Raw genomic sequence first — 14673 nt, 5'->3', positions numbered from 1 at the left:
TTGGTAGTAAGTAGCCAGGTACAACAGGGTACAACAGGATACAACAGGATATACAAAGCAGCAATGCTTACAAATAGTAGAAAACCTTCCAACCTTCTTTCTCCACAAAACACTTCCTCCCTTCACCCTGCTTTAACCCCTTAACACCGCAGCCAAATGTACAAGTTGTGAACGAAACAAAACGTAAACAAAACCTGGCATTTGCGCTATATGTCTGTCCAACCGTAATTCACCTCTTTCATATTAAATGCACCCCCCCTTATAATATATCATTTTATTCAGGGGAAACAGGGCTTTCATTTAATATCAAATATTTAGCTATGAAACATAATTTAATATGAAAAAAATGGGAGAAAATAAGATTTTTTTTTATTTTTTTCGTTCTTCATGACATTTTAACTGTCAATGTCATAATACTGTTTGCTTTTACTGCAATAAAATACACATATTTGTATTCAGCAAAGTCTCACGTGTAAAACAGTACCCCCTATGTACAGGTTTTATGGTGTTTTGGGAAGTTACAGGGTCAAATATAGCGTGTTACATTTGAAATTGAAATTCGCCAGATTGGTTACGTTGCCTTTGAGACTGTATAGTAGCCCAGGAAATAAATTTACACCCATAATGGCATACCATTTGCAATAGTAGACGACCCAAGGTATTGCAAATAAGCGATGTCCAGTCTTTTTTAGTAGCCATTTGGTCACAAACACTGGCCAAAGTTAGCGTTTGTATTTGTTTGTGTGTGAAAAATGCAAAAAACGCCAATTTTGGCCAGTGTTTGTGACTAAGTGGCTACTAAAAAAGACTGGACATACCCCATTTGCAATACCTTTGGTTGTCTACTATTGCAAATGGTATGCCATCATAGGGGTAATTTTCATTCTTGGGCTACCATAGGGTCATAAAGGCAACGTAAGCAATCTGGCGAATTTTAATGTGAAAAAAATTAAACACAAGCCTTATATTTGACGCTGTAATTTTTGAAAACACCATAAAACCTGTACATGAGGGGTACTGTTGTACTCAGGAGACTTCGCTGAACACAAATATTTGTGTTTCAAAACAGTAAAAAGTATTGCAGCAATAATATCGTCCCTGTAAGTGCTGTTTGTGCGTGAAAAATGCAAAAAACTTAACTTTTACTGGCGATATCATCGTTGTAATACATTTTACTGTTTTGAAACACTAATATTTGTGTTCAGCGAAGTCTCCCGAGTAAAACAGTACCCCCCGTGTACAGGTTTTATGGTGTCTTGGAAAGTTATAGGGTTAAATATAGTGCTAGCAAATTAAATTCCCTATACTTTCGGCATGGGTTGTCAGGCAGGTCCCGCTAATTGTAATTAATTAGGATACCTAATTGTGTAAAATTATTACATAAATATATGTGTAGAATTAATATATGTATATATATACATATGTGTATATATACGTATATATATATATAATTTTTTAAAAATATTTTTATTTATATATAGGTATATATATAGTGATTTATACATATATATTTATGTATATATATATATATATATATATATATATATATATATTATTTCGTTCTACGGGTATTTTGATATAAATATATATATTAATATCACAATACAGTTATAACGAAATAAAACACATCTATATATTTTTTAATATTTTATTTTTAATTATTTTTTTATTTTATTTTTTTACGTATTTGCATTTTTTTTATATTATATATAAATATATATATATAAAACAATAATTATATATATATTTAATCAGTATCAGTCTATGTGTAATTTGATATTAATATATATATAATTATATATATATTAATATTAAAATACACCTAGACGGTGTATGTGTATGTGTGTATATGTGTATATATATACTTAGATCATATATAATATATATATATGATCTAAGTGTATATATATTTTTTTTACACTAATTTTAATTAATTTAAATTTGATTTTCAGCCAGCAGGGGGACTAACTGTCATTACAGTTAGTCCCCCTGCTGGCAATGCACCAGGCAGCTATCCCGGCCATGTGAATGTGAGGTCCTCGCAAGGACCTCACTCTCACATGGCCCGGGGGGCTGAAGAGAGCAGACGTGCCGCGGTGGGCTCCCTGGGAGTCCCCCCAACCGCGATCGCTGGCGTGGGATCGCCGGCGACCGGGTAAGTTACTAAAAACCGGAGGGCGTACTATTACGTCCTGCGGCATTTAGAGACGCTTTTAAAAGGATGTAATAGTACGCCCTCCGGTCTTAAGGGGTTAAACTTCCCTGAGGCTACATGTGCTAATCCACATGTCAGGATAGTGGCTGCACAAAAGTCTGGGTGCCAGATATACACCCCTTACCACCATCACCAACACTCTGTCACAATATATATGTATACAAATGCACAAAAATAAGTAATGCGCTCACACTCCCACTACTCTTGGGGGGCATCAATGGCCATAGTACATGTCAGCCCTGGTACATTCAGTAAAAAACAAAGAAAAAAAGTTACCTGCACACTGTACCATTGGGAAATAAATATAAAAGAAACAAATTAAAACCAATGTGGCTTAGTAGAGAAGTAAAACAAGAGATTAAAAATAAGAAAAGGGCATTTAAAGCATTTAAATCAGACAAATCAGATGCATCTTATAAAAGATATAAGAAAGCAAATAATGCGTGCAAAAAGGCAATTAAACTTGCTAAACTTCAAAATGAAAAAAATGATAGCTAAAGAGAGCAAAACCAACCCCAAAGCATTTTTTAAGTACATATATTCTAAAAAACCCAAAAATGAAAGTATAGGTACACTTAAAACTGAAACGGGGGTGTTAGTTAATGAAGACCAAGAAAAGGCAGGAATTCTAAATAACTATTTCTCCTCCGTATATATTAAAGAAGAACGCATGGCAATAGATGTGCAAATGATTGCTACTAAAAACGTGCAGAATAATTGTAATTGGTTAACTCAAGACAATGTGCTGCAGCAACTAAAGAAAGTTAATATAAACAAAGCTCCAGGGCCTGACGGTATCCATCTACGTGTACTTAAGGAACTAAGTGTAGAAATAAGTGAACCTCTGTTTTTAATCTTTCAAGATTATTTTCTTTCAGGAAGTGTTCCGGAGGATTGGAGGAAGGCAGATGTGGTTCCTATATTCAAAAAGGGTTCAAAATCCTTGCCTGGAAATTATAGACCACATATTGAATATGCTGTGCAATTTTGGGCACCTGTTCTAAAGAAGGGTATCATGGCACTAGAAAAAGTGCAGAGGCGGGCTACAAAATTAATAAAAGGAATGGAACATATCAGCTATGAAAAAGGTTAACAAATTTAAACCTACTTAGTTTAGAAAAACGTCACCTGAGAGGGGATATGATAACATTATACAAATATATTCGGGGCTAATACAAACCATTGTGTGGAAATCTATTCACAAACCGGACTTTACATAGGACACGAGGCCATGCGACTGGAAGAAAGATTTCGTCTAAGGCAAAGGAAAGGTTTTTTACTGTAAGAACAATAAGGATGTGGAATTCTCTGCCTGAAGAAGTGGTTTTATCAGAGTCCATACAGATGTTCAAACAGCTACTAGATGCATACTTGCAAAGACAGAATATTCAAGGATATAATCTTTCAATGTAGGGTAATAACTGCTTGATCCAAGGATAAATCTGACTGCCATTCTGGGGTCAAGAAGGAATTTTTTGTCCTAGCTTGTTGCAAAATTGTGCTTCAAACTGGGTTTTTTTTTTGTTTTGCCTTCTTTTGGATCAACAGCAAAAAACAAATGTGAGGAAGGCTGAACTTGATGGACGCAAGTCTCTTTTCAGCTATCTAACTATGTAACTATGTAACTGTCCCAAATCTCTATGCATATTTAAACAAATTGAGGTTATTTTGTAATTCCAATGGCCATTAGATGCAAGCCCACCTGCCATGTCAAGGCAAACCTTTTAGGTGGGTCCTACACTGACTAATAAACACAAATATAATATGTTTACTCCTGAGTATTGGTTTTCAGTGAAACTGTAGAGAATAAAAATGTCCATATGGTTATGTCAGGTAAGAAGAATGTGTTAACACTGAAGAAAGATGCAATTTTCTATGATCACTACATATAACTGTTGTATGTTAATGCTGCAATGAAGGATGCTTATCTCTATGGTTACCCCAGGTAATATGTATTTGCTATATCCGCTGTGAAGATGGATGCTAACTTCTATGTATAGAATTCATGTTCCTTTTTCCCAGCTGGTTTTAGAATTTAAAAACATAAATAGACATAAGGACCTGTTTGTAAGGAAAATAAGATTATAAGTTGGACCAAATTTAATTCTCATTGAATGCATGTTCAGTCTGAGTCTGACAGCAGCAATATTTCCAGGTTTCATTTACCCTGAGGATATAAATTAAATGCAAAATATATTTTAATGAAACAGTGCACAGACAAAAAAATTTAATCTTACAAGGCTACTTAAAATCAAATATCCTAAAAGACAAATATGGAGATTTGGTCACACCGTACTGTCATCATATGTTAAGCTCACCACTTTGTCACAGTACCCCAATATGGGGGTGTCCTACACTAATTTTAACATGAAACTTGCAAAATGCAATACTTACCACTTGTTACAAACCGCCATTTGTAACTGGCCCTTTAAATGACAAATTGCCCTGCTTCCCTGGGTTGTGGACTATGGCCCCTGGAAGATTGTGCCCCTGAAAACTTATGGACTTTTATTGGGTGTGTATGGCTCTTTAAGAACCTTCTGGGGACATATTGTGACTTTGTTGAACAATGCCCCTTTAAGACGGTGTCCCCAAATCTTTAATACACTGTGTTCCTGCCTTTCTCCCACTTGGTTCAGTAAATGGGGCTTACCGAACCAAGTACCACACAGCCGGACCACCCAGAAGTGGAAGTGTGCAGGCAATTTACCTCCCAGGCTGTGAGGTTACTGCAGGTTAATTGCCGAGCGCTGAGTGGTCGCAGTTCGTGCAAACGAACATGTGGCGGCGTCCATCTTTGTTCATTCAAACGAGGTCAGCGGTGTGTGTAGCTAAATTCATGGAACTAAAATCGGCTACACATTTCCGCGAACACCGCTGATCCTTACCTTCTCCCATACTGAACTTTCAGCTGCAGAGACTAAGTCCCGTTCGAAGATTCGAACGCACGTTCGAATGGGACTTAGTTGTTTTTCTGCATTAAATTGACCGACCGCACAGCCCAAATCTATGGAACGGTTTTGGGCAGGAAAATGGATGTATGGTTTTAAAGTTACAGGGAATGTGTAAAAACTGTATTTTTACTGTCTGTGATAATTATGTTAACCCCTTGTGTAACATAATTATATCACAGGCAGAGGGGAGGATTTTGTGTGTAATTGCTGGGAGTGTTTGGTAATGTACGTATATAATTGGTTGTTTTGTAACACCCTGTGGGCGGTCCTATCTAAGGGGATCCTGCATACAAGAAGTTTCTTTTGGTGCCAATAAAACAGAATGACTTGACCCTCTAACTTGCAGCCTTGACCCTTGACTCACAGCTATAATCACTACAGGGATTGCTATGCTCTTCATACTCCCTTAGCTACTGAGCTCTTGTAAGAGCTCTTGTCCCTGATCCTGCTTCGCTCTACAGAAGGAAGAGGTTCACCTACTGGAACCTGGATCCTGGTCGTAGGTCCAGGGTGCAGAGCAGACAGCGAGATACCAGCCCAGCAGCGGTGGTTCATGGAGTCTGCAGTACTTATGGTGGCTACGCAGTAGTTATGGTGTCTACGGTGCTGATGATCCTTTGGTGAGCGCTAGGAGCATCCTTTCTACGGTCCAACTTCCAGCCAGCCTGGAGGCAACCGGAACACTGCTTTCTCGTACTCTCCTCAAATTTTTGCTTCCCACGGTCATCTTTAAAATCACACCTCAACTGGAAGGATGGTTAGCTATAACCAAAAGGAATCTTGTCTGGATTCCAAATATACACAGAAAAAAGCGAATTGCTGGCAACACTCAAAACATACATTACTTAGTAGTGGTGTTGCTTAAAAATCAAAATATATTCAGATTAAGGGAACAGAGAACACACATACAAAAATACAGTTTTAAATCTTACAAGGCTGCTTAAAATCATGGATTTAAAAAAACAAATGTGAATTTGGTTACAATGTATGGCAGGGGTAGGGAACATTTAGCACTCCAGATGTTGTGGACTACATATCCCATATCCCAGGATAATATCTAGAGTACAGAAGGTTGCGTACCCCTGCCATATGCCCAAATCATGTTAAACCCACCACAATATCAGTGGGTCCTACGCTAATTTTAACATGAAAAATTAACATTTTCTCTTAATATTTGGAATCCAAATAGAATTTGGCCAATCCATATTGGCCAATAAGCATTTGTTTTCTTGGATTTTAACGATGAAGTCTAAAATTACATTATTTATATAAGTTGAATTCAAGGAATAATTCACTGCCATGCTCCCTTCTCCATGTATCCATTCATATGTGAGATATTTTTGTCCCCACATTGTGCATTTCTGTTTTGGTTAATTCATATAATTTCCATACCAACATTTATTTCTACAGTGTAAGCTTGGGTTTTTCCACTCAGCCTGTGAAATATAAAAACAAATCATGTTTTATACACGGTAGAGTTTGACTTCTATTATTCAAGTATCATATAGCAACTTCTAAGAGCCTTTTAGTAATCAAAGTTAGTACCTGCTCTTTGTCTACCCTGGGTTCTAGTCAAGCTGAGCTTCAAAAGGCTGTCAAAAGGGTGACCATGTCTCTTTGAGAGTCTGGTTACAGAGGAAAGATCCCTAAATCAGATTTCTTTAATGACCTACAGAGAAGATTTAGTTTTATCGCGTCATTTTACTAACAATTTTAGCTCAATAATGGCTCTCAATCCAATAAGCACACTATGCCTCAACCCCTTAAAGGCTTAACACCTATTTGATATTTGCTCCAAAGTCTTGCTGTTCCCGAAATGTAAGCTTTCTGATATAACAAAATCAGATATAGATATATCCACAATCCTTGACTTGATATATGTAAAGGGACGATAATGAGCTTTTTTTTTCAAAAATATTGTTCATGAGGAAATTACCAAGAAATGATTTTATAAACACGTCTGTGGCCCCCTCTGTTGGAGAGGTTGCAGCACCAAAGAATTATTACGTGCGTGATGGTTGTGTTCACAAGTCTTCTCTTTGTGGCAATCCTCTTTAGCTTACATGAAAGAAATGACTAAATATGAATAGACAAGTAAACCAGAAATTGACTTTTGGGATCTACCCACAAAGATACACAATACGCTTTATAAATCATATCCTTGCAACTCTAAATATTTGATAGAACACATTTGGAATGGGATCTAAGTTTCATCCAGTACAAAGTATTATTTGATCTTTGAATGTGAAAGTGCGTGACTCGCAAGCTGTGAGTCATTCTGTATCGAAATTTCGAAATAATTTTGGCAACTAGTTCCTGAGTGAATTAAGTTATGAGTTTATTTTATCTTTCCTAAGCTTTTATTCCCTCTCTTTCTCTTGCAATACACTTTATTTATTTAGCAAGCATTTTACCAGGAAGAATACATTGAGAATTTCTGTACTTTGCAAGCACACAGTTTTACAGTAATTTTGCCAGCAATCTATCAAGGTTCAGTGATGTGTTGACAATCAAAAGGCCAGCTATGGCCTTTAGTCTTGCAAATATCATTCTGACACTGTTAATTACAGGTTGATAAGCCAGTTTTTCAATTAAACAAATTAAATGCTATCATAGATGGGACTTCACAAGTGCCCTAGCTAATCACAATATATTGTTATAAAGGTTATGTTGTAGATCTGTAAAAATCAGTGCTCAGTACTTCTAATGATTTAAATTCTAGATCATTTTGTGATGAGATTGGTGAGGGATTATAAAGGGTAGTATGGGATCAAGAAGAGAAGAGGCTTCCAGTGACGGCATTAAATGCCAGTGCCATGACATCAAATCACATTAATTGTATACCTCGAGTAAAAGATATGACTGTAGTGCATGCTGGTATATGTTGTCACTAAATACTACTGAAACAATAAAAAGAGTAAAACATTTTGCAACTAAACAGCCTATAAATGTCACTGCAAATCTAGCAATATATCTATAATAAAAAATAACAAAAAGGGGCCGTTTAGGTGGCTCATGCACTAAGAGGCACCCGATGAATAATAGTGCTTAATCGCTGAACAGAGCCGACCAGGCCCCTCTAATATCTGCTGACTAGGAGGAAGTGACAGTTAATCACGTCCTCCCAGCTCTTCACTGAGTGTGCCACGTGGAGATGGTGGGAGGAGGCAGCGGATGAGGCAGCATGAGGGAGAGAGACCGGAGCCGCAGCAGATCCCTACCTTTTCTCAACCAACAGCAGGAGGACTCCAAGCAAGCCACCATCCTGGAAACAAAAGGTATGTTAACAGGAAGGTGGCTGCAAATATAACTTTGCTTGTGTGTGAGTATGTATCATGGTGTGTGTGTGTCTGAGAGTGTGTTTGTGTTTGTGTATCTTTGTGTCTGTGTTTGCATGTGTCAGTGTGTATATATGTGTATTTGTGTGTTAATGTGTATGTATATCTGTGTAAGTATGTATACATAGTGTGTTTGTGTGTCAGGGAGTGCAACTGTGTGTGTGTATACATGTCATGTGTGTGCATCTGTGTTTCAGTGTGTGATTCTGTGTTTGTCAGTGTACATGTATCTGTGTGTCAGGGTATGTGTGTGCCAGTGTGTGCATCTGTTTGTTAGGGTGTGCATCTTTCTATGTTTGTATATGTCAGAGTGAATCTGTGTGTTAGATGTGTGCATGTGTCAAGGTGTGCGCATGTGTCAGTGTGTAAACGATTTTGTGTGTATGTGTCAATGTGTATCTGTGTGTTAATGTGTATGTATAGCTGTGTAAATATGTGTTAGTGTATGTGTATATGTGCATACATGCAAGCTATCAAACACCAACAAAACATGCAAACACACTCCTGCAATCTAACACAATCATTATATACAAATGCACCCCTGTATTTAAACTCCACAATTAGATACAAACACACACATTAACTCAAACACCAATACTACACAAACATGTACATCTACATTTTAAAGCCAACATTGCATCAAAACACACCCCTGTAATCAAACGCAAACATTACATACAAACACACCCCTGTATTAAAACATAAAATTATATACAAGCACCCCTTCAATCAAGCACCAACACTGCACACAAAAGCACACCTACATTTAAAAGACAAAACTATATACAAATACAGCCATGCATTCAAACACAAACACTACACACAAGTACACCACAGCTTTCTAATGGCAACAGTACATACAAATACACCCCTATATGTACACACATACTCTATACAAAAACATGCACAAACACTGCTCACAAATAAAACCCTGCTAGCATGGGCAAATGGTAGATCCCCAGCTGGCATAGCATCATTGGAGTTAAAAGTCAGATTGGGATCTATATTTTTACCATTCCTGCACTAGGGCCAAAAAATGTTCTTGCCCCAGGGCCCTCTATACATTCATTCCGCTACTGGTCTCAGCAGGGCAGGCCTTAGGCCTTTAGGCGCACTGTGCGGAACATCTTTGCAGCGCCCCCCCTCCGTCATCCATGTGTGTGTATAGAAGTGTAGTGATTGTATAGGGGATTTATTAAATAAATATTGATTTAAAAATAAATATTCATTACACACACATACACACACAGAGTTACAGGCAGACAGTCACACACACACAGTTACAGGCAGACAATTACAAACACACACAGGTACAGATGGACAGTCACGCACATACAGCAAGCCAGTGTAACACACACACCGCTACATGCAGACAGCCACACACACACGCAGGCAGACAGTCACACACACACAGGCGGACAGTCACACACACACAGGCGGACAGCCACACACACACACAAGCAACAGCCACACACACACTCACAGGCAGAGGGCCACACACACAGGCAGACAGGCAGACAGGCACACACACACACACACACACAGGCATACAGCCACACACAGACGCACACAGAGTTACAGGCAGACAGTCACACACACAGTTACAGGCATACAATTACAAACACACACAGGTACAGATGGACAGTCACGCACATACAGCAAGCCAGTGTAACACACACACCGCTACATGCAGACAGCCACACACACACTCACAGGCAGAGAGCCACACACACACACACACAGGCAGACAGCCACACACAGACGCACACAGGCAGACAGCCACACACACAGGTAGTCAGTCACACACACACACGCAGACAGTCAAACACACACACACACAGGAAGACAGTCACACACACACACGCAGACAGTCAAACACACACACACACACACACACACACACAAAGGAAGACAGTCACACACACACACAGGCAGTCACAAACACAAACAGACACACACAGACAGACAGCCACACACACAGGCAGACAACCACACAAACACACACACACACACACACACACAGAGGCAAACAGCCACACACACACACACACACACACACACATTCAGACTGTTACCTCTATTCATTATGGAGGTGGAAGTAGTGCAGCTCCTGCATTCTGCTTGTTGGGGAAACAGGGACTCCTTTCTGCTTCCCATGCAGCAATTACCCTGTACTTCTAGACCCACCAATGTCATCATTTAGCCCCGCCCCTGCCGCATGCTAAGCCCCGCCCCAGCCACAATCCTTTTTTTTTATCCCGGATGGAGAATAATGAAATCCTCCATCCGGGCAGCCGGCAATGTGTGAGCACACCCCTAAGGCCGGCCCTGGGTCTCAGTATAAATCCCCATATAAGCAGACAAAACGAAAAATAATGGTATGGAAAAAAAATTGTGAAAAGCAAAAAAAAATAATTAAATAAAAAACTTTTTTTTCATTTATTTCATTTTTTTTACATTTTAATCATTTATCTCAGTGCTTTGAAATGTGTTGGTGCTTTGTAAATAATAATAATAAAAATATTTAGTATATATCTATATATATATATATATATATATATATATATATATATATGTAGTGTGTATATATATAGTATACAGGTATAGCTGCATTTAAACAGTAAGGGTGAAATTGACATAGAATGAATGCATGGCAAAAGTGTCAGAAAGGCCTTGGTCACAAATGTATTGCATCTCTAAAGATCCTTGGTCCTTAAGGGGTTTGTTATCTAAAATTATGTTTTAAATGGCATGGCTAGGTCCATAGTTTATGATCTATTTTGACATGCAAATGTATAATGCACTAACGTACAATTTAAATATCTTCCATTAGTAAGGGATCTGTTGCCCTCTACTGGACTAATTCTGGTAAAACAGTCCAAAGAAATGAATTTAGCTTCTTCGTTACAAATCGTTGTGCATTTGCTGCTGCTCGGAAAAACAGCAGATTACTCCTCTTAGCTTTTCATAAGCTTAATATGACTCATATTTATGAAAGCACTTATTTAATTTAGTATGTTTAATAAAATACATTTAATAATAATTTAAGTCCTTAAGAACCAACAATGTAATGCATTCCATATTGCCATAAAAGTGTGGTTATTGACTAAAACATTAATCGTATAGTGTATTCCTAACATGTCCTGTTGTAATTAATAGCAATGCTAATTTTATCACATGACAGGAGGCTTCCTATTTTGCATTACTCTCTTTACTAAACTCCACAGCAGTAAAGAAAGTGAAAACATTTAAACCAATCAAAATGCAAAACAGTGAGCATATAGTCTCTGTGAACAGGCTCCTCCCCCTCTTTCTTTACTGCTCCATCGCAGACAGGTCAGAGTTTTTGGCTCTTCCCTATTACCTCATAATATTTATATGTTTCATTGTTATCGCTATATATTCTTTATATAATTTTACATATTATTATATTATTATTTCCTATTTCTATTATCTGTATTCTTCTTTTCTAACTATCTTAATTCTTATGCTCCTTACTGGGACTGGTTGCTTTCCAGCAACTTCGCTCCCGGTTCTTTCCCCCTTTTCCGTCATTTCCATTCCGCCCTCGGGCGGCCCCAGAACTTTACCGGCTATCGGCCTTTCTCACTCAGTTCCCGCGGCTCGGCTAGCCGCGGCTACACTCACGGCGGCCATCTTTAATCACGCACCTCGCGAGATTACGGACGCCATTTTGTGAGTACCGCGAGTGCCGCGAGGGTCACACAGGAGCTCCCTTCACGGATTTTTGTACGATACTGTCGCTGAGGTCAGTTAAGCTTTTTAGCCGTTTAAAAACCGTTGTAAAGCTGTTTAAGCACTTAGGTATTTATACCTGTGCATACTTGGGGTGCTGCCCTTAAATTGTGCTGCTACAGAGGTCGCTTTGTGGCCACCTCTACAACCTGGGTGAGGCCCAGAACAAAAAATCCCAACCAGTGGTTTGCATCCTGCCTTCCTGGCACTATCTATTACTACTATAATTTCTGGCATTATACTCTGCCTTTGGACAGAACCCGGAGGGTCTACCTTCCCTTTCATACCACTACATACCCTGCTGGGGTACTATATATATTTACAACCCTGCTGGGGTTATTTGGTTTTTCTGAAACCATTACCTTTTATTGAACCCTGCTGGGGTATTTTGTACTCTGTACAACGAAAACAAATTATTACACCCTGCTGGGGCTCGCATAAAGATATCACAACAGCTTATTTTCTGTCACTATACAAAATACTGACCTCTATTATACGCCCTGTGCCAAACATATTCAGGCATTATGGAGACCTCTCAGACAACAGAGCTCCAAAATATGGTAAACGAGGCCGTATCCGCCTCCATGGAGAAAGTTCTCTCCAAAATGATGGCCTCTGGTCCCGACAAGAGGAAACCATCAAAAACCCACACAACCCGCAATGACTCAGATTCTGACGAACCAGAATCACGCAAAAGCCCAGAAACTTTCACGGGCAAACGCCACTGGAAAGGCGAAAAGGGTCTCCAAAACCCTATTAAAGGCAAAATTCCCGCCAAACGCGCTAAACCCACTATAGCCACCACCCCGAACCCGCAACATGAGTATTCTTCAGATGAAGAAGAATCGCAAGCTAAACCCATGGCCATCATAGATGAATGGCAAGCGGATGACTCAGATTCCAACGAAGACGCTTGGGATGCAGATTCAGGATCCCAATCCTTTTTCCCACAACACACGTTCACGGGAGAACCCCATGAACCAGACACTGCGGAGACCCCGCAAGAAGATGAAGACACTATATTAGACCCGTTAGGGCAAAAACTGTTTGACCCACGAAAAATACGACACCCACGCTCAAGCGACTGGACACCGCCCGACCACTTAGCGAGGTTCATGCACCTCTGGTTACGGAAGTCCATGGACAAGACAGTCCGCAACCGCTTAAGGTCGGAATGCCCACGACCGTTTTTACCTGATCACGTTGCGGACACTCCAGAATTTGACCAGGTGATGACCACCTTTATGTCGCGAGGTGGCCGCGACCCACGCAAAGGTGTGGAGAAAGGGTTCAGAGGGGTACAGGATAAACTCCTGGATGCTGTGGGACCATTGTCCAGAATTATGTTTTTAGCTGACGACGCCCTAACCAAAGCCGATCAATTTGACGCTACTATGGTACGAGAATGGGCGCATGATGTGCGGGAATGGGCACAAAGGTGCTTCTGTTTTGTGGGTAATGCCAATGTCGCCTTATCTTCTGAGCGACGCAAAGCAGCACTTCTCCGCATTGACGGGAAATTGGTGGAGTTGGGCACCAAGGAACTAGGTCCTATGGCACAGGGCAAGCTCTTTGGAGAAGCTTTCCTAAAAGAGCTAAGCAGACATGTAAACGTCTACGCATCCTTAAACAAGGCTCAGACTTCTATGCGTAGAGTCTTCAGACAAAACCCTACCAGGGGTGTTTTTGGACGGGCTGGCCGCCAAAGGGGCCGTGCTGCCAGCCGATTTTGGCCTTCAGGCCCCCGCTCTACGAGACCCCAACCTTTTTACCCAGAGGCGGGATATCGCCCATACTCCTACAGTGCTAGCTTCGGCAGCACATATACTAAAATTGGAACGATACAGAGAAGATTAGCATGGCCCCTGTGCAAGGATGACACGCAAATTCGTGTCATGGCCCCTGCGCAAGGATGACACGCAAATTCGTGAAGCGTTCCATATTTTAAAAAAAAAACCGCAAGGAATTGCGCAGAGCCATCCGCTGCCACACCATTCCACTCCGCGCCCTCGCACGCATAGTGGGACTTCTCTCTGCTTCCATTCAAGCTATATTCCCGGGTCCACTTCACTACCGGGCGATGCAACGTCTCAAAGCTTCTTTCCTCAGGGAAAACCCCTCCTACGACCAGCTGGTCCCGATGACAGAGGAAGTCAGAGACGAACTCAGATGGTGGTTGGACAGCATGGAGGCGTGGAACGGCCGAGCCATCTTCGGAAAGGCTCCCGACATGATACTAGAATCAGACGCCAGCCTCTGGGGATGGGGCGCAACGAGCGGAAATATATCGACAGGAGGTGCCTGGACATCCCAGGACCTCAACTTACATATAAACTGCCTAGAACTTCTGGCGGGGTCCTTCGCCATCCGAAGCCTGGCGAAGGACAAGTCGGACTGCTGCATCCTCCTC

At 40.2% G+C, this 14673-nt stretch overlaps 1 pseudogene; it reads left to right on the top strand.

Moving 5' to 3' along the window:
- The first annotated feature begins 14066 nt into the window (after nucleotides 1-14066).
- LOC134603870 (U6 spliceosomal RNA) lies at nucleotides 14067-14210 on the top strand (annotated as a pseudogene).
- Nucleotides 14211-14673: the final 463 nt, after the last annotated feature.

Source organism: Pelobates fuscus, chromosome 3 (assembly GCF_036172605.1).
Source record: "Pelobates fuscus isolate aPelFus1 chromosome 3, aPelFus1.pri, whole genome shotgun sequence".
In the NCBI taxonomy this organism is placed as follows: Eukaryota; Metazoa; Chordata; class Amphibia; order Anura; family Pelobatidae; genus Pelobates; species Pelobates fuscus.
Note: the sequence above shows the minus strand (reverse complement) of the source record. Positions and strands in the feature narration are given on the sequence as shown.